At 47.9% G+C, this 16,924-nt stretch overlaps 11 non-coding genes across 11 annotated transcripts; all 11 read right to left on the bottom strand.

Annotated features, from left to right (window-relative positions):
• Positions 1 to 1,062: 1,062 nt before the first annotated feature.
• On the bottom strand, positions 1,063 to 1,253 carry LOC142684733 (U2 spliceosomal RNA). The gene has a single exon (XR_012854329.1). It is a non-coding gene; the product is annotated as a U2 spliceosomal RNA (small nuclear RNA).
• Positions 1,254 to 2,541: 1,288 nt separating this feature from the next.
• On the bottom strand, positions 2,542 to 2,732 carry LOC142684736 (U2 spliceosomal RNA). The gene has a single exon (XR_012854332.1). It is a non-coding gene; the product is annotated as a U2 spliceosomal RNA (small nuclear RNA).
• A 1,288-nt stretch (positions 2,733 to 4,020) lies between these two features.
• LOC142684719 (U2 spliceosomal RNA) lies at positions 4,021 to 4,211 on the bottom strand. Its single transcript, XR_012854317.1, has one exon. It is a non-coding gene; the product is annotated as a U2 spliceosomal RNA (small nuclear RNA).
• A 1,292-nt stretch (positions 4,212 to 5,503) lies between these two features.
• Positions 5,504 to 5,694, bottom strand: LOC142684758 (U2 spliceosomal RNA). Its single transcript, XR_012854352.1, has one exon. It is a non-coding gene; the product is annotated as a U2 spliceosomal RNA (small nuclear RNA).
• Positions 5,695 to 6,974: 1,280 nt separating this feature from the next.
• Positions 6,975 to 7,165, bottom strand: LOC142684707 (U2 spliceosomal RNA). The gene has a single exon (XR_012854306.1). It is a non-coding gene; the product is annotated as a U2 spliceosomal RNA (small nuclear RNA).
• A 1,292-nt stretch (positions 7,166 to 8,457) lies between these two features.
• On the bottom strand, positions 8,458 to 8,648 carry LOC142684695 (U2 spliceosomal RNA). Its single transcript, XR_012854295.1, has one exon. It is a non-coding gene; the product is annotated as a U2 spliceosomal RNA (small nuclear RNA).
• Positions 8,649 to 9,933: 1,285 nt separating this feature from the next.
• Positions 9,934 to 10,124, bottom strand: LOC142684683 (U2 spliceosomal RNA). Its single transcript, XR_012854284.1, has one exon. It is a non-coding gene; the product is annotated as a U2 spliceosomal RNA (small nuclear RNA).
• A 1,300-nt stretch (positions 10,125 to 11,424) lies between these two features.
• Positions 11,425 to 11,615, bottom strand: LOC142684671 (U2 spliceosomal RNA). Its single transcript, XR_012854273.1, has one exon. It is a non-coding gene; the product is annotated as a U2 spliceosomal RNA (small nuclear RNA).
• Positions 11,616 to 12,907: 1,292 nt separating this feature from the next.
• On the bottom strand, positions 12,908 to 13,098 carry LOC142684658 (U2 spliceosomal RNA). Its single transcript, XR_012854262.1, has one exon. It is a non-coding gene; the product is annotated as a U2 spliceosomal RNA (small nuclear RNA).
• A 1,276-nt stretch (positions 13,099 to 14,374) lies between these two features.
• Positions 14,375 to 14,565, bottom strand: LOC142684740 (U2 spliceosomal RNA). The gene has a single exon (XR_012854336.1). It is a non-coding gene; the product is annotated as a U2 spliceosomal RNA (small nuclear RNA).
• A 1,297-nt stretch (positions 14,566 to 15,862) lies between these two features.
• Positions 15,863 to 16,053, bottom strand: LOC142684646 (U2 spliceosomal RNA). Its single transcript, XR_012854251.1, has one exon. It is a non-coding gene; the product is annotated as a U2 spliceosomal RNA (small nuclear RNA).
• Positions 16,054 to 16,924: the final 871 nt, after the last annotated feature.

Below are 16,924 nucleotides of genomic sequence, written 5' to 3'. Positions count from 1 at the left end.
ACGCCTTCCTGGCAACGCCCAAATGCCCTGCTGCCATGCAGATAAACACTGGCAGCGGCAGCAAGTGCATGCCCACAGCCACCCCTTGTTCCTTCACACCTTGTATCAGCTGTAATCCAGTCCAGTCCAGTGCTGCCTGCTGAGCAGCACTGACCAACACTGCCTGGGCCCAGGCTTTTATCTCTGAGGCCCCATTATGATGTCAGAAAGCTGGCTCTGGAATCCTGAGGGCTCCACTATGACACGTGCAAAGTTCCGTCTGAACTTTATATAAGACGGTGAGGCTCAGTCAGTCACTCAGTGTTGCCTGAGAGGGCAACACTGCAACAGCCGGCCGCCAGGCTGTCTTTTTTTTGCACAGCTAGTTGCCTCCAGGAGGCCACAAGAGGGAGACAAGGGACTGCAAAATGGAAAATAGGCATCCACCAACTTTACAGACAACTTCTCCTTGCTCCTACAACCTCCATCCTTGCACAGTTTGTTATTCTTCTAGGTAACATAGTAACAAATCCAAATTGCTGCTCTCTTTGTAGGCAAGCAAGGCTTTGTTGCAACTGCAATTCTTACTTCTTCTTGAAATGTAGGGACGACAGTACATTCCATCACATCCATCTAGTGTACACAGGTAGGTCCATTGTGGCGGGCAGGCGAGCGGGCGGGCTGCTTTATTGGCTGTTTGCTGTTCCCCTACTCCACTCCACTATTTGACTGTTGTGCTGCATCAATCAATCAATCAATCAATCAATCAATCAATCAATCAATCAGTGGCTGGCTCAGGTGCAGCTCTTTAACTTACCTAAAAGGGAGGGCGGAGAGAAGACAAGGAAGGTGAATGAGGTGTTCCAATGTGAAATGCCGGAAACACAGAAACACAGACGACACACAACAAGAGGTGGCAATCTATTCATTAATTGCATTTAATCAATGAGCTCATTATCACTCATGCATTGTCCAACAGGTGTTGAAATAATGGGATTAAAAGGGGAGATCCCTTCAGAAAGACAGAAACAATAGCAAAGACAAAAAACACTTTTGGAATCTGCTTTTAGTCAACACATAAGGAAAGGGTGCACCGGTCCTGGAAATACTGCAATACCAGGTCAATGCGTGGAGTGGACAGAGCAAGCTCTATTTCCATCTCCCTGTTCTAAAAATCCATTTAATATATGGTCCCCAGATAGGGGACGTATCAGATATTAAACTGATAAGAACAGATACTACACTTGATCTTAGCCAAAAGGCCGAGAAGCGATAACCCGAACGGGCCGCGCGTTGCCCGAGCCTGCCCGATACTGCTGTTCAGCCCTTGCAGCGATTCAGCCTACTTCTAGGCAATTCCATGGGGCCCTGCAGGCTCACACACTCACAGCTACACGGGAGGTGAATAAAGGCCGGAGAGGAAGCCAGACAGGATTTGCTTCTTTTGCTTGCACCACAATGCAGTGCTGAAAGAGGAGGAATCTACATAAAAACGCCTTCCTGGCAACGCCCAAATGCCCTGCTGCCATGCAGATAAACACTGGCAGCGGCAGCAAGTGCATGCCCACAGCCACCCCTTGTTCCTTCACACCTTGTATCAGCTGTAATCCAGTCCAGTCCAGTGCTGCCTGCTGAGCAGCACTGACCAACACTGCCTGGGCCCAGGCTTTTATCTCTGAGGCCCCATTATGATGTCAGAAAGCTGGCTCTGGAATCCTGAGGGCTCCACTATGACACGTGCAAAGTTCCGTCTGAACTTTATATAAGACGGTGAGGCTCAGTCAGTCACTCAGTGTTGCCTGAGAGGGCAACACTGCAACAGCCGGCCGCCAGGCTGTCTTTTTTTTGCACAGCTAGTTGCCTCCAGGAGGCCACAAGAGGGAGACAAGGGACTGCAAAATGGAAAATAGGCATCCACCAACTTTACAGACAACTTCTCCTTGCTCCTACAACCTCCATCCTTGCACAGTTTGTTATTCTTCTAGGTAACATAGTAACAAATCCAAATTGCTGCTCTCTTTGTAGGCAAGCAAGGCTTTGTTGCAACTGCAATTCTTACTTCTTCTTGAAATGTAGGGACGACAGTACATTCCATCACATCCATCTAGTGTACACAGGTAGGTCCATTGTGGCGGGCAGGCGAGCGGGCGGGCTGCTTTATTGGCTGTTTGCTGTTCCCCTACTCCACTCCACTATTTGACTGTTGTGCTGCATCAATCAATCAATCAATCAATCAATCAATCAATCAATCAATCAATCAATCAGTGGCTGGCTCAGGTGCAGCTCTTTAACTTACCTAAAAGGGAGGGCGGAGAGAAGACAAGGAAGGTGAATGAGGTGTTCCAATGTGAAATGCCGGAAACACAGAAACACAGACGACACACAACAAGAGGTGGCAATCTATTCATTAATTGCATTTAATCAATGAGCTCATTATCACTCATGCATTGTCCAACAGGTGTTGAAATAATGGGATTAAAAGGGGAGATCCCTTCAGAAAGACAGAAACAATAGCAAAGACAAAAAACACTTTTGGAATCTGCTTTTAGTCAACACATAAGGAAATGGTGCACCGGTCCTGGAAATACTGCAATACCAGGTCAATGCGTGGAGTGGACAGAGCAAGCTCTATTTCCATCTCCCTGTTCTAAAAATCCATTTAATATATGGTCCCCAGATAGGGGACGTATCAGATATTAAACTGATAAGAACAGATACTACACTTGATCTTAGCCAAAAGGCCGAGAAGCGATAACCCGAACGGGCCGCGCGTTGCCCGAGGCTGCCCGATACTGCTGTTCAGCCCTTGCAGCGATTCAGCCTACTTCTAGGCAATTCCATGGGGCCTTGCAGGCTCACACACTCACAGCTACACGGGAGGTGAATAAAGGCCGGAGAGGAAGCCAGACAGGATTTGCTTCTTTTGCTTGCACCACAATGCAGTGCTGAAAGAGGAGGAATCTACATAAAAACGCCTTCCTGGCAACGCCCAAATGCCCTGCTGCCATGCAGATAAACACTGGCAGCGGCAGCAAGTGCATGCCCACAGCCACCCCTTGTTCCTTCACACCTTGTATCAGCTGTAATCCAGTCCAGTCCAGTGCTGCCTGCTGAGCAGCACTGACCAACACTGCCTGGGCCCAGGCTTTTATCTCTGAGGCCCCATTATGATGTCAGAAAGCTGGCTCTGGAATCCTGAGGGCTCCACTATGACACGTGCAAAGTTCCGTCTGAACTTTATATAAGACGGTGAGGCTCAGTCAGTCACTCAGTGTTGCCTGAGAGGGCAACACTGCAACAGCCGGCCGCCAGGCTGTCTTTTTTTTGCACAGCTAGTTGCCTCCAGGAGGCCACAAGAGGGAGACAAGGGACTGCAAAATGGAAAATAGGCATCCACCAACTTTACAGACAACTTCTCCTTGCTCCTACAACCTCCATCCTTGCACAGTTTGTTATTCTTCTAGGTAACATAGTAACAAATCCAAATTGCTGCTCTCTTTGTAGGCAAGCAAGGCTTTGTTGCAACTGCAATTCTTACTTCTTCTTGAAATGTAGGGACGACAGTACATTCCATCACATCCATCTAGTGTACACAGGTAGGTCCATTGTGGCGGGCAGGCGAGCGGGCGGGCTGCTTTATTGGCTGTTTGCTGTTCCCCTACTCCACTCCACTATTTGACTGTTGTGCTGCATCAATCAATCAATCAATCAATCAATCAATCAATCAATCAATCAATCAATCAGTGGCTGGCTCAGGTGCAGCTCTTTAACTTACCTAAAAGGGAGGGCGGAGAGAAGACAAGGAAGGTGAATGAGGTGTTCCAATGTGAAATGCCGGAAACACAGAAACACAGACGACACACAACAAGAGGTGGCAATCTATTCATTAATTGCATTTAATCAATGAGCTCATTATCACTCATGCATTGTCCAACAGGTGTTGAAATAATGGGATTAAAAGGGGAGATCCCTTCAGAAAGACAGAAACAATAGCAAAGACAAAAAACACTTTTGGAATCTGCTTTTAGTCAACACATAAGGAAAGGGTGCACCGGTCCTGGAAATACTGCAATACCAGGTCAATGCGTGGAGTGGACAGAGCAAGCTCTATTTCCATCTCCCTGTTCTAAAAATCCATTTAATATATGGTCCCCAGATAGGGGACGTATCAGATATTAAACTGATAAGAACAGATACTACACTTGATCTTAGCCAAAAGGCCGAGAAGCGATAACCCGAACGGGCCGCGCGTTGCCCGAGCCTGCCCGATACTGCTGTTCAGCCCTTGCAGCGATTCAGCCTACTTCTAGGCAATTCCATGGGGCCCTGCAGGCTCACACACTCACAGCTACACGGGAGGTGAATAAAGGCCGGAGAGGAAGCCAGACAGGATTTGCTTCTTTTGCTTGCACCACAATGCAGTGCTGAAAGAGGAGGAATCTACATAAAAACGCCTTCCTGGCAACGCCCAAATGCCCTGCTGCCATGCAGATAAACACTGGCAGCGGCAGCAAGTGCATGCCCACAGCCACCCCTTGTTCCTTCACACCTTGTATCAGCTGTAATCCAGTCCAGTCCAGTGCTGCCTGCTGAGCAGCACTGATCAACACTGCCTGGGCCCAGGCTTTTATCTCTGAGGCCCCATTATGATGTCAGAAAGCTGGCTCTGGAATCCTGAGGGCTCCACTATGACACGTGCAAAGTTCCGTCTGAACTTTATATAAGACGGTGAGGCTCAGTCAGTCACTCAGTGTTGCCTGAGAGGGCAACACTGCAACAGCCGGCCGCCAGGCTGTCTTTTTTTTGCACAGCTAGTTGCCTCCAGGAGGCCACAAGAGGGAGACAAGGGACTGCAAAATGGAAAATAGGCATCCACCAACTTTACAGACAACTTCTCCTTGCTCCTACAACCTCCATCCTTGCACAGTTTGTTATTCTTCTAGGTAACATAGTAACAAATCCAAATTGCTGCTCTCTTTGTAGGCAAGCAAGGCTTTGTTGCAACTGCAATTCTTACTTCTTCTTGAAATGTAGGGACGACAGTACATTCCATCACATCCATCTAGTGTACACAGGTAGGTCCATTGTGGCGGGCAGGCGAGCGGGCGGGCTGCTTTATTGGCTGTTTGCTGTTCCCCTACTCCACTCCACTATTTGACTGTTGTGCTGCATCAATCAATCAATCAATCAATCAATCAATCAATCAATCAATCAATCAATCAATCAGTGGCTGGCTCAGGTGCAGCTCTTTAACTTACCTAAAAGGGAGGGCGGAGAGAAGACAAGGAAGGTGAATGAGGTGTTCCAATGTGAAATGCCGGAAACACAGAAACACAGACGACACACAACAAGAGGTGGCAATCTATTCATTAATTGCATTTAATCAATGAGCTCATTATCACTCATGCATTGTCCAACAGGTGTTGAAATAATGGGATTAAAAGGGGAGATCCCTTCAGAAAGACAGAAACAATAGCAAAGACAAAAAACACTTTTGGAATCTGCTTTTAGTCAACACATAAGGAAAGGGTGCACCGGTCCTGGAAATACTGCAATACCAGGTCAATGCGTGGAGTGGACAGAGCAAGCTCTATTTCCATCTCCCTGTTCTAAAAATCCATTTAATATATGGTCCCCAGATAGGGGACGTATCAGATATTAAACTGATAAGAACAGATACTACATTTGATCTTAGCCAAAAGGCCGAGAAGCGATAACCCGAACGGGCCGCGCGTTGCCCGAGCCTGCCCGATACTGCTGTTCAGCCCTTGCAGCGATTCAGCCTACTTCTAGGAAATTCCATGGGGCCCTGCAGGCTCACACACTCACAGCTACACGGGAGGTGAATAAAGGCCGGAGAGGAAGCCAGACAGGATTTGCTTCTTTTGCTTGCACCACAATGCAGTGCTGAAAGAGGAGGAATCTACATAAAAACGCCTTCCTGGCAACGCCCAAATGCCCTGCTGCCATGCAGATAAACACTGGCAGCGGCAGCAAGTGCATGCCCACAGCCACCCCTTGTTCCTTCACACCTTGTATCAGCTGTAATCCAGTCCAGTCCAGTGCTGCCTGCTGAGCAGCACTGACCAACACTGCCTGGGCCCAGGCTTTTATCTCTGAGGCCCCATTATGATGTCAGAAAGCTGGCTCTGGAATCCTGAGGGCTCCACTATGACACGTGCAAAGTTCCGTCTGAACTTTATATAAGACGGTGAGGCTCAGTCAGTCACTCAGTGTTGCCTGAGAGGGCAACACTGCAACAGCCGGCCGCCAGGCTGTCTTTTTTTTGCACAGCTAGTTGCCTCCAGAAGGCCACAAGAGGGAGACAAGGGACTGCAAAATGGAAAATAGGCATCCACCAACTTTACAGACAACTTCTCCTTGCTCCTACAACCTCCATCCTTGCACAGTTTGTTATTCTTCTAGGTAACATAGTAACAAATCCAAATTGCTGCTCTCTTTGTAGGCAAGCAAGGCTTTGTTGCAACTGCAATTCTTACTTCTTCTTGAAATGTAGGGACGACAGTACATTCCATCACATCCATCTAGTGTACACAGGTAGGTCCATTGTGGCGGGCAGGCGAGCGGGCGGGCTGCTTTATTGGCTGTTTGCTGTTCCCCTACTCCACTCCACTATTTGACTGTTGTGCTGCATCAATCAATCAATCAATCAATCAATCAATCAATCAATCAATCAGTGGCTGGCTCAGGTGCAGCTCTTTAACTTACCTAAAAGGGAGGGCGGAGAGAAGACAAGGAAGGTGAATGAGGTGTTCCAATGTGAAATGCCGGAAACACAGAAACACAGACGACACACAACAAGAGGTGGCAATCTATTCATTAATTGCATTTAATCAATGAGCTCATTATCACTCATGCATTGTCCAACAGGTGTTGAAATAATGGGATTAAAAGGGGAGATCCCTTCAGAAAGACAGAAACAATAGCAAAGACAAAAAACACTTTTGGAATCTGCTTTTAGTCAACACATAAGGAAAGGGTGCACCGGTCCTGGAAATACTGCAATACCAGGTCAATGCGTGGAGTGGACAGAGCAAGCTCTATTTCCATCTCCCTGTTCTAAAAATCCATTTAATATATGGTCCCCAGATAGGGGACGTATCAGATATTAAACTGATAAGAACAGATACTACACTTGATCTTAGCCAAAAGGCCGAGAAGCGATAACCCGAACGGGCCGCGCGTTGCCCGAGCCTGCCCGATACTGCTGTTCAGCCCTTGCAGCGATTCAGCCTACTTCTAGGCAATTCCATGGGGCCCTGCAGGCTCACACACTCACAGCTACACGGGAGGTGAATAAAGGCCGGAGAGGAAGCCAGACAGGATTTGCTTCTTTTGCTTGCACCACAATGCAGTGCTGAAAGAGGAGGAATCTACATAAAAACGCCTTCCTGGCAACGCCCAAATGCCCTGCTGCCATGCAGATAAACACTGGCAGCGGCAGCAAGTGCATGCCCACAGCCACCCCTTGTTCCTTCACACCTTGTATCAGCTGTAATCCAGTCCAGTCCAGTGCTGCCTGCTGAGCAGCACTGACCAACACTGCCTGGGCCCAGGCTTTTATCTCTGAGGCCCCATTATGATGTCAGAAAGCTGGCTCTGGAATCCTGAGGGCTCCACTATGACACGTGCAAAGTTCCGTCTGAACTTTATATAAGACGGTGAGGCTCAGTCAGTCACTCAGTGTTGCCTGAGAGGGCAACACTGCAACAGCCGGCCGCCAGGCTGTCTTTTTTTTGCACAGCTAGTTGCCTCCAGGAGGCCACAAGAGGGAGACAAGGGACTGCAAAATGGAAAATAGGCATCCACCAACTTTACAGACAACTTCTCCTTGCTCCTACAACCTCCATCCTTGCACAGTTTGTTATTCTTCTAGGTAACATAGTAACAAATCCAAATTGCTGCTCTCTTTGTAGGCAAGCAAGGCTTTGTTGCAACTGCAATTCTTACTTCTTCTTGAAATGTAGGGACGACAGTACATTCCATCACATCCATCTAGTGTACACAGGTAGGTCCATTGTGGCGGGCAGGCGAGCGGGCGGGCTGCTTTATTGGCTGTTTGCTGTTCCCCTACTCCACTCCACTATTTGACTGTTGTGCTGCATCAATCAATCAATCAATCAATCAATCAATCAATCAATCAATCAATCAATCAATCAGTGGCTGGCTCAGGTGCAGCTCTTTAACTTACCTAAAAGGGAGGGCGGAGAGAAGACAAGGAAGGTGAATGAGGTGTTCCAATGTGAAATGCCGGAAACACAGAAACACAGACGACACACAACAAGAGGTGGCAATCTATTCATTAATTGCATTTAATCAATGAGCTCATTATCACTCATGCATTGTCCAACAGGTGTTGAAATAATGGGATTAAAAGGGGAGATCCCTTCAGAAAGACAGAAACAATAGCAAAGACAAAAAACACTTTTGGAATCTGCTTTTAGTCAACACATAAGGAAAGGGTGCACCGGTCCTGGAAATACTGCAATACCAGGTCAATGCGTGGAGTGGACAGAGCAAGCTCTATTTCCATCTCCCTGTTCTAAAAATCCATTTAATATATGGTCCCCAGATAGGGGACGTATCAGATATTAAACTGATAAGAACAGATACTACACTTGATCTTAGCCAAAAGGCCGAGAAGCGATAACCCGAACGGGCCGCGCGTTGCCCGAGCCTGCCCGATACTGCTGTTCAGCCCTTGCAGCGATTCAGCCTACTTCTAGGCAATTCCATGGGGCCCTGCAGGCTCACACACTCACAGCTACACGGGAGGTGAATAAAGGCCGGAGAGGAAGCCAGACAGGATTTGCTTCTTTTGCTTGCACCACAATGCAGTGCTGAAAGAGGAGGAATCTACATAAAAACGCCTTCCTGGCAACGCCCAAATGCCCTGCTGCCATGCAGATAAACACTGGCAGCGGCAGCAAGTGCATGCCCACAGCCACCCCTTGTTCCTTCACACCTTGTATCAGCTGTAATCCAGTCCAGTCCAGTGCTGCCTGCTGAGCAGCACTGACCAACACTGCCTGGGCCCAGGCTTTTATCTCTGAGGCCCCATTATGATGTCAGAAAGCTGGCTCTGGAATCCTGAGGGCTCCACTATGACACGTGCAAAGTTCCGTCTGAACTTTATATAAGACGGTGAGGCTCAGTCAGTCACTCAGTGTTGCCTGAGAGGGCAACACTGCAACAGCCGGCCGCCAGGCTGTCTTTTTTTTGCACAGCTAGTTGCCTCCAGGAGGCCACAAGAGGGAGACAAGGGACTGCAAAATGGAAAATAGGCATCCACCAACTTTACAGACAACTTCTCCTTGCTCCTACAACCTCCATCCTTGCACAGTTTGTTATTCTTCTAGGTAACATAGTAACAAATCCAAATTGCTGCTCTCTTTGTAGGCAAGCAAGGCTTTGTTGCAACTGCAATTCTTACTTCTTCTTGAAATTGTAGGGACGACAGTACATTCCATCACATCCATCTAGTGTACACAGGTAGGTCCATAGTGGCGGGCAGGCGAGCGGGCGGGCTGCTTTATTGGCTGTTTGCTGTTCCCCTACTCCACTCCACTATTTGACTGTTGTGCTGCATCAATCAATCAATCAATCAATCAATCAATCAATCAATCAATCAATCAGTGGCTGGCTCAGGTGCAGCTCTTTAACTTACCTAAAAGGGAGGGCGGAGAGAAGACAAGGAAGGTGAATGAGGTGTTCCAATGTGAAATGCCGGAAACACAGAAACACAGACGACACACAACAAGAGGTGGCAATCTATTCATTAATTGCATTTAATCAATGAGCTCATTATCACTCATGCATTGTCCAACAGGTGTTGAAATAATGGGATTAAAAGGGGAGATCCCTTCAGAAAGACAGAAACAATAGCAAAGACAAAAAACACTTTTGGAATCTGCTTTTAGTCAACACATAAGGAAAGGGTGCACCGGTCCTGGAAATACTGCAATACCAGGTCAATGCGTGGAGTGGACAGAGCAAGCTCTATTTCCATCTCCCTGTTCTAAAAATCCATTTAATATATGGTCCCCAGATAGGGGACGTATCAGATATTAAACTGATAAGAACAGATACTACACTTGATCTTAGCCAAAAGGCCGAGAAGCGATAACCCGAACGGGCCGCGCGTTGCCCGAGCCTGCCCGATACTGCTGTTCAGCCCTTGCAGCGATTCAGCCTACTTCTAGGCAATTCCATGGGGCCCTGCAGGCTCACACACTCACAGCTACACGGGAGGTGAATAAAGGCCGGAGAGGAAGCCAGACAGGATTTGCTTCTTTTGCTTGCACCACAATGCAGTGCTGAAAGAGGAGGAATCTACATAAAAACGCCTTCCTGGCAACGCCCAAATGCCCTGCTGCCATGCAGATAAACACTGGCAGCGGCAGCAAGTGCATGCCCACAGCCACCCCTTGTTCCTTCACACCTTGTATCAGCTGTAATCCAGTCCAGTCCAGTGCTGCCTGCTGAGCAGCACTGACCAACACTGCCTGGGCCCAGGCTTTTATCTCTGAGGCCCCATTATGATGTCAGAAAGCTGGCTCTGGAATCCTGAGGGCTCCACTATGACACGTGCAAAGTTCCGTCTGAACTTTATATAAGACGGTGAGGCTCAGTCAGTCACTCAGTGTTGCCTGAGAGGGCAACACTGCAACAGCCGGCCGCCAGGCTGTCTTTTTTTTGCACAGCTAGTTGCCTCCAGGAGGCCACAAGAGGGAGACAAGGGACTGCAAAATGGAAAATAGGCATCCACCAACTTTACAGACAACTTCTCCTTGCTCCTACAACCTCCATCCTTGCACAGTTTGTTATTCTTCTAGGTAACATAGTAACAAATCCAAATTGCTGCTCTCTTTGTAGGCAAGCAAGGCTTTGTTGCAACTGCAATTCTTACTTCTTCTTGAAATGTAGGGACGACAGTACATTCCATCACATCCATCTAGTGTACACAGGTAGGTCCATTGTGGCGGGCAGGCGAGCGGGCGGGCTGCTTTATTGGCTGTTTGCTGTTCCCCTACTCCACTCCACTATTTGACTGTTGTGCTGCATCAATCAATCAATCAATCAATCAATCAATCAATCAATCAATCAATCAATCAATCAATCAATCAGTGGCTGGCTCAGGTGCAGCTCTTTAACTTACCTAAAAGGGAGGGCGGAGAGAAGACAAGGAAGGTGAATGAGGTGTTCCAATGTGAAATGCCGGAAACACAGAAACACAGACGACACACAACAAGAGGTGGCAATCTATTCATTAATTGCATTTAATCAATGAGCTCATTATCACTCATGCATTGTCCAACAGGTGTTGAAATAATGGGATTAAAAGGGGAGATCCCTTCAGAAAGACAGAAACAATAGCAAAGACAAAAAACACTTTTGGAATCTGCTTTTAGTCAACACATAAGGAAAGGGTGCACCGGTCCTGGAAATACTGCAATACCAGGTCAATGCGTGGAGTGGACAGAGCAAGCTCTATTTCCATCTCCCTGTTCTAAAAATCCATTTAATATATGGTCCCCAGATAGGGGACGTATCAGATATTAAACTGATAAGAACAGATACTACACTTGATCTTAGCCAAAAGGCCGAGAAGCGATAACCCGAACGGGCCGCGCGTTGCCCGAGCCTGCCCGATACTGCTGTTCAGCCCTTGCAGCGATTCAGCCTACTTCTAGGCAATTCCATGGGGCCCTGCAGGCTCACACACTCACAGCTACACGGGAGGTGAATAAAGGCCGGAGAGGAAGCCAGACAGGATTTGCTTCTTTTGCTTGCACCACAATGCAGTGCTGAAAGAGGAGGAATCTACATAAAAACGCCTTCCTGGCAACGCCCAAATGCCCTGCTGCCATGCAGATAAACACTGGCAGCGGCAGCAAGTGCATGCCCACAGCCACCCCTTGTTCCTTCACACCTTGTATCAGCTGTAATCCAGTCCAGTCCAGTGCTGCCTGCTGAGCAGCACTGACCAACACTGCCTGGGCCCAGGCTTTTATCTCTGAGGCCCCATTATGATGTCAGAAAGCTGGCTCTGGAATCCTGAGGGCTCCACTATGACACGTGCAAAGTTCCGTCTGAACTTTATATAAGACGGTGAGGCTCAGTCAGTCACTCAGTGTTGCCTGAGAGGGCAACACTGCAACAGCCGGCCGCCAGGCTGTCTTTTTTTTGCACAGCTAGTTGCCTCCAGGAGGCCACAAGAGGGAGACAAGGGACTGCAAAATGGAAAATAGGCATCCACCAACTTTACAGACAACTTCTCCTTGCTCCTACAACCTCCATCCTTGCACAGTTTGTTATTCTTCTAGGTAACATAGTAACAAATCCAAATTGCTGCTCTCTTTGTAGGCAAGCAAGGCTTTGTTGCAACTGCAATTCTTACTTCTTCTTGAAATGTAGGGACGACAGTACATTCCATCACATCCATCTAGTGTACACAGGTAGGTCCATTGTGGCGGGCAGGCGAGCGGGCGGGCTGCTTTATTGGCTGTTTGCTGTTCCCCTACTCCACTCCACTATTTGACTGTTGTGCTGCATCAATCAATCAATCAATCAATCAATCAATCAATCAATCAATCAATCAATCAATCAGTGGCTGGCTCAGGTGCAGCTCTTTAACTTACCTAAAAGGGAGGGCGGAGAGAAGACAAGGAAGGTGAATGAGGTGTTCCAATGTGAAATGCCGGAAACACAGAAACACAGACGACACACAACAAGAGGTGGCAATCTATTCATTAATTGCATTTAATCAATGAGCTCATTATCACTCATGCATTGTCCAACAGGTGTTGAAATAATGGGATTAAAAGGGGAGATCCCTTCAGAAAGACAGAAACAATAGCAAAGACAAAAAACACTTTTGGAATCTGCTTTTAGTCAACACATAAGGAAAGGGTGCACCGGTCCTGGAAATACTGCAATACCAGGTCAATGCGTGGAGTGGACAGAGCAAGCTCTATTTCCATCTCCCTGTTCTAAAAATCCATTTAATATATGGTCCCCAGATAGGGGACGTATCAGATATTAAACTGATAAGAACAGATACTACACTTGATCTTAGCCAAAAGGCCGAGAAGCGATAACCCGAACGGGCCGCGCGTTGCCCGAGCCTGCCCGATACTGCTGTTCAGCCCTTGCAGCGATTCAGCCTACTTCTAGGCAATTCCATGGGGCCCTGCAGGCTCACACACTCACAGCTACACGGGAGGTGAATAAAGGCCGGAGAGGAAGCCAGACAGGATTTGCTTCTTTTGCTTGCACCACAATGCAGTGCTGAAAGAGGAGGAATCTACATAAAAACGCCTTCCTGGCAACGCCCAAATGCCCTGCTGCCATGCAGATAAACACTGGCAGCGGCAGCAAGTGCATGCCCACAGCCACCCCTTGTTCCTTCACACCTTGTATCAGCTGTAATCCAGTCCAGTCCAGTGCTGCCTGCTGAGCAGCACTGACCAACACTGCCTGGGCCCAGGCTTTTATCTCTGAGGCCCCATTATGATGTCAGAAAGCTGGCTCTGGAATCCTGAGGGCTCCACTATGACACGTGCAAAGTTCCGTCTGAACTTTATATAAGACGGTGAGGCTCAGTCAGTCACTCAGTGTTGCCTGAGAGGGCAACACTGCAACAGCCGGCCGCCAGGCTGTCTTTTTTTTGCACAGCTAGTTGCCTCCAGGAGGCCACAAGAGGGAGACAAGGGACTGCAAAATGGAAAATAGGCATCCACCAACTTTACAGACAACTTCTCCTTGCTCCTACAACCTCCATCCTTGCACAGTTTGTTATTCTTCTAGGTAACATAGTAACAAATCCAAATTGCTGCTCTCTTTGTAGGCAAGCAAGGCTTTGTTGCAACTGCAATTCTTACTTCTTCTTGAAATGTAGGGACGACAGTACATTCCATCACATCCATCTAGTGTACACAGGTAGGTCCATTGTGGCGGGCAGGCGAGCGGGCGGGCTGCTTTATTGGCTGTTTGCTGTTCCCCTACTCCACTCCACTATTTGACTGTTGTGCTGCATCAATCAATCAATCAATCAATCAATCAATCAATCAATCAGTGGCTGGCTCAGGTGCAGCTCTTTAACTTACCTAAAAGGGAGGGCGGAGAGAAGACAAGGAAGGTGAATGAGGTGTTCCAATGTGAAATGCCGGAAACACAGAAACACAGACGACACACAACAAGAGGTGGCAATCTATTCATTAATTGCATTTAATCAATGAGCTCATTATCACTCATGCATTGTCCAACAGGTGTTGAAATAATGGGATTAAAAGGGGAGATCCCTTCAGAAAGACAGAAACAATAGCAAAGACAAAAAACACTTTTGGAATCTGCTTTTAGTCAACACATAAGGAAAGGGTGCACCGGTCCTGGAACTACTGCAATACCAGGTCAATGCGTGGAGTGGACAGAGCAAGCTCTATTTCCATCTCCCTGTTCTAAAAATCCATTTAATATATGGTCCCCAGATAGGGGACGTATCAGATATTAAACTGATAAGAACAGATACTACACTTGATCTTAGCCAAAAGGCCGAGAAGCGATAACCCGAACGGGCCGCGCGTTGCCCGAGCCTGCCCGATACTGCTGTTCAGCCCTTGCAGCGATTCAGCCTACTTCTAGGCAATTCCATGGGGCCCTGCAGGCTCACACACTCACAGCTACACGGGAGGTGAATAAAGGCCGGAGAGGAAGCCAGACAGGATTTGCTTCTTTTGCTTGCACCACAATGCAGTGCTGAAAGAGGAGGAATCTACATAAAAACGCCTTCCTGGCAACGCCCAAATGCCCTGCTGCCATGCAGATAAACACTGGCAGCGGCAGCAAGTGCATGCCCACAGCCACCCCTTGTTCCTTCACACCTTGTATCAGCTGTAATCCAGTCCAGTCCAGTGCTGCCTGCTGAGCAGCACTGACCAACACTGCCTGGGCCCAGGCTTTTATCTCTGAGGCCCCATTATGATGTCAGAAAGCTGGCTCTGGAATCCTGAGGGCTCCACTATGACACGTGCAAAGTTCCGTCTGAACTTTATATAAGACGGTGAGGCTCAGTCAGTCACTCAGTGTTGCCTGAGAGGGCAACACTGCAACAGCCGGCCGCCAGGCTGTCTTTTTTTTGCACAGCTAGTTGCCTCCAGGAGGCCACAAGAGGGAGACAAGGGACTGCAAAATGGAAAATAGGCATCCACCAACTTTACAGACAACTTCTCCTTGCTCCTACAACCTCCATCCTTGCACAGTTTGTTATTCTTCTAGGTAACATAGTAACAAATCCAAATTGCTGCTCTCTTTGTAGGCAAGCAAGGCTTTGTTGCAACTGCAATTCTTACTTCTTCTTGAAATGTAGGGACGACAGTACATTCCATCACATCCATCTAGTGTACACAGGTAGGTCCATTGTGGCGGGCAGGCGAGCGGGCGGGCTGCTTTATTGGCTGTTTGCTGTTCCCCTACTCCACTCCACTATTTGACTGTTGTGCTGCATCAATCAATCAATCAATCAATCAATCAATCAATCAATCAATCAATCAATCAATCAATCATTGGCTGGCTCAGGTGCAGCTCTTTTAACTTACCTAAAAGGGAGGGCGGAGAGAAGACAAGGAAGGTGAATGAGGTGTTCCAATGTGAAATGCCGGAAACACAGAAACACAGACGACACACAACAAGAGGTGGCAATCTATTCATTAATTGCATTTAATCAATGAGCTCATTATCACTCATGCATTGTCCAACAGGTGTTGAAATAATGGGATTAAAAGGGGAGATCCCTTCAGAAAGACAGAAACAATAGCAAAGACAAAAAACACTTTTGGAATCTGCTTTTAGTCAACACATAAGGAAAGGGTGCACCGGTCCTGGAAATACTGCAATACCAGGTCAATGCGTGGAGTGGACAGAGCAAGCTCTATTTCCATCTCCCTGTTCTAAAAATCCATTTAATATATGGTCCCCAGATAGGGGACGTATCAGATATTAAACTGATAAGAACAGATACTACACTTGATCTTAGCCAAAAGGCCGAGAAGCGATAACCCGAACGGGCCGCGCGTTGCCCGAGCCTGCCCGATACTGCTGTTCAGCCCTTGCAGCGATTCAGCCTACTTCTAGGCAATTCCATGGGGCCCTGCAGGCTCACACACTCACAGCTACACGGGAGGTGAATAAAGGCCGGAGAGGAAGCCAGACAGGATTTGCTTCTTTTGCTTGCACCACAATGCAGTGCTGAAAGAGGAGGAATCTACATAAAAACGCCTTCCTGGCAACGCCCAAATGCCCTGCTGCCATGCAGATAAACACTGGCAGCGGCAGCAAGTGCATGCCCACAGCCACCCCTTGTTCCTTCACACCTTGTATCAGCTGTAATCCAGTCCAGTCCAGTGCTGCCTGCTGAGCAGCACTGACCAACACTGCCTGGGCCCAGGCTTTTATCTCTGAGGCCCCATTATGATGTCAGAAAGCTGGCTCTGGAATCCTGAGGGCTCCACTATGACACGTGCAAAGTTCCGTCTGAACTTTATATAAGACGGTGAGGCTCAGTCAGTCACTCAGTGTTGCCTGAGAGGGCAACACTGCAACAGCCGGCCGCCAGGCTGTCTTTTTTTTGCACAGCTAGTTGCCTCCAGGAGGCCACAAGAGGGAGACAAGGGACTGCAAAATGGAAAATAGGCATCCACCAACTTTACAGACAACTTCTCCTTGCTCCTACAACCTCCATCCTTGCACAGTTTGTTATTCTTCTAGGTAACATAGTAACAAATCCAAATTGCTGCTCTCTTTGTAGGCAAGCAAGGCTTTGTTGCAACTGCAATTCTTACTTCTTCTTGAAATGTAGGGACGACAGTACATTCCATCACATCCATCTAGTGTACACAGGTAGGTCCATTGTGGCGGGCAGGCGAGC

Source organism: Rhinoderma darwinii (genome assembly GCF_050947455.1).
Source record: "Rhinoderma darwinii isolate aRhiDar2 chromosome 5 unlocalized genomic scaffold, aRhiDar2.hap1 SUPER_5_unloc_10, whole genome shotgun sequence".
In the NCBI taxonomy this organism is placed as follows: Eukaryota; Metazoa; Chordata; class Amphibia; order Anura; family Rhinodermatidae; genus Rhinoderma; species Rhinoderma darwinii.
This window is presented reverse-complemented; position numbering and strand designations above follow the sequence as displayed.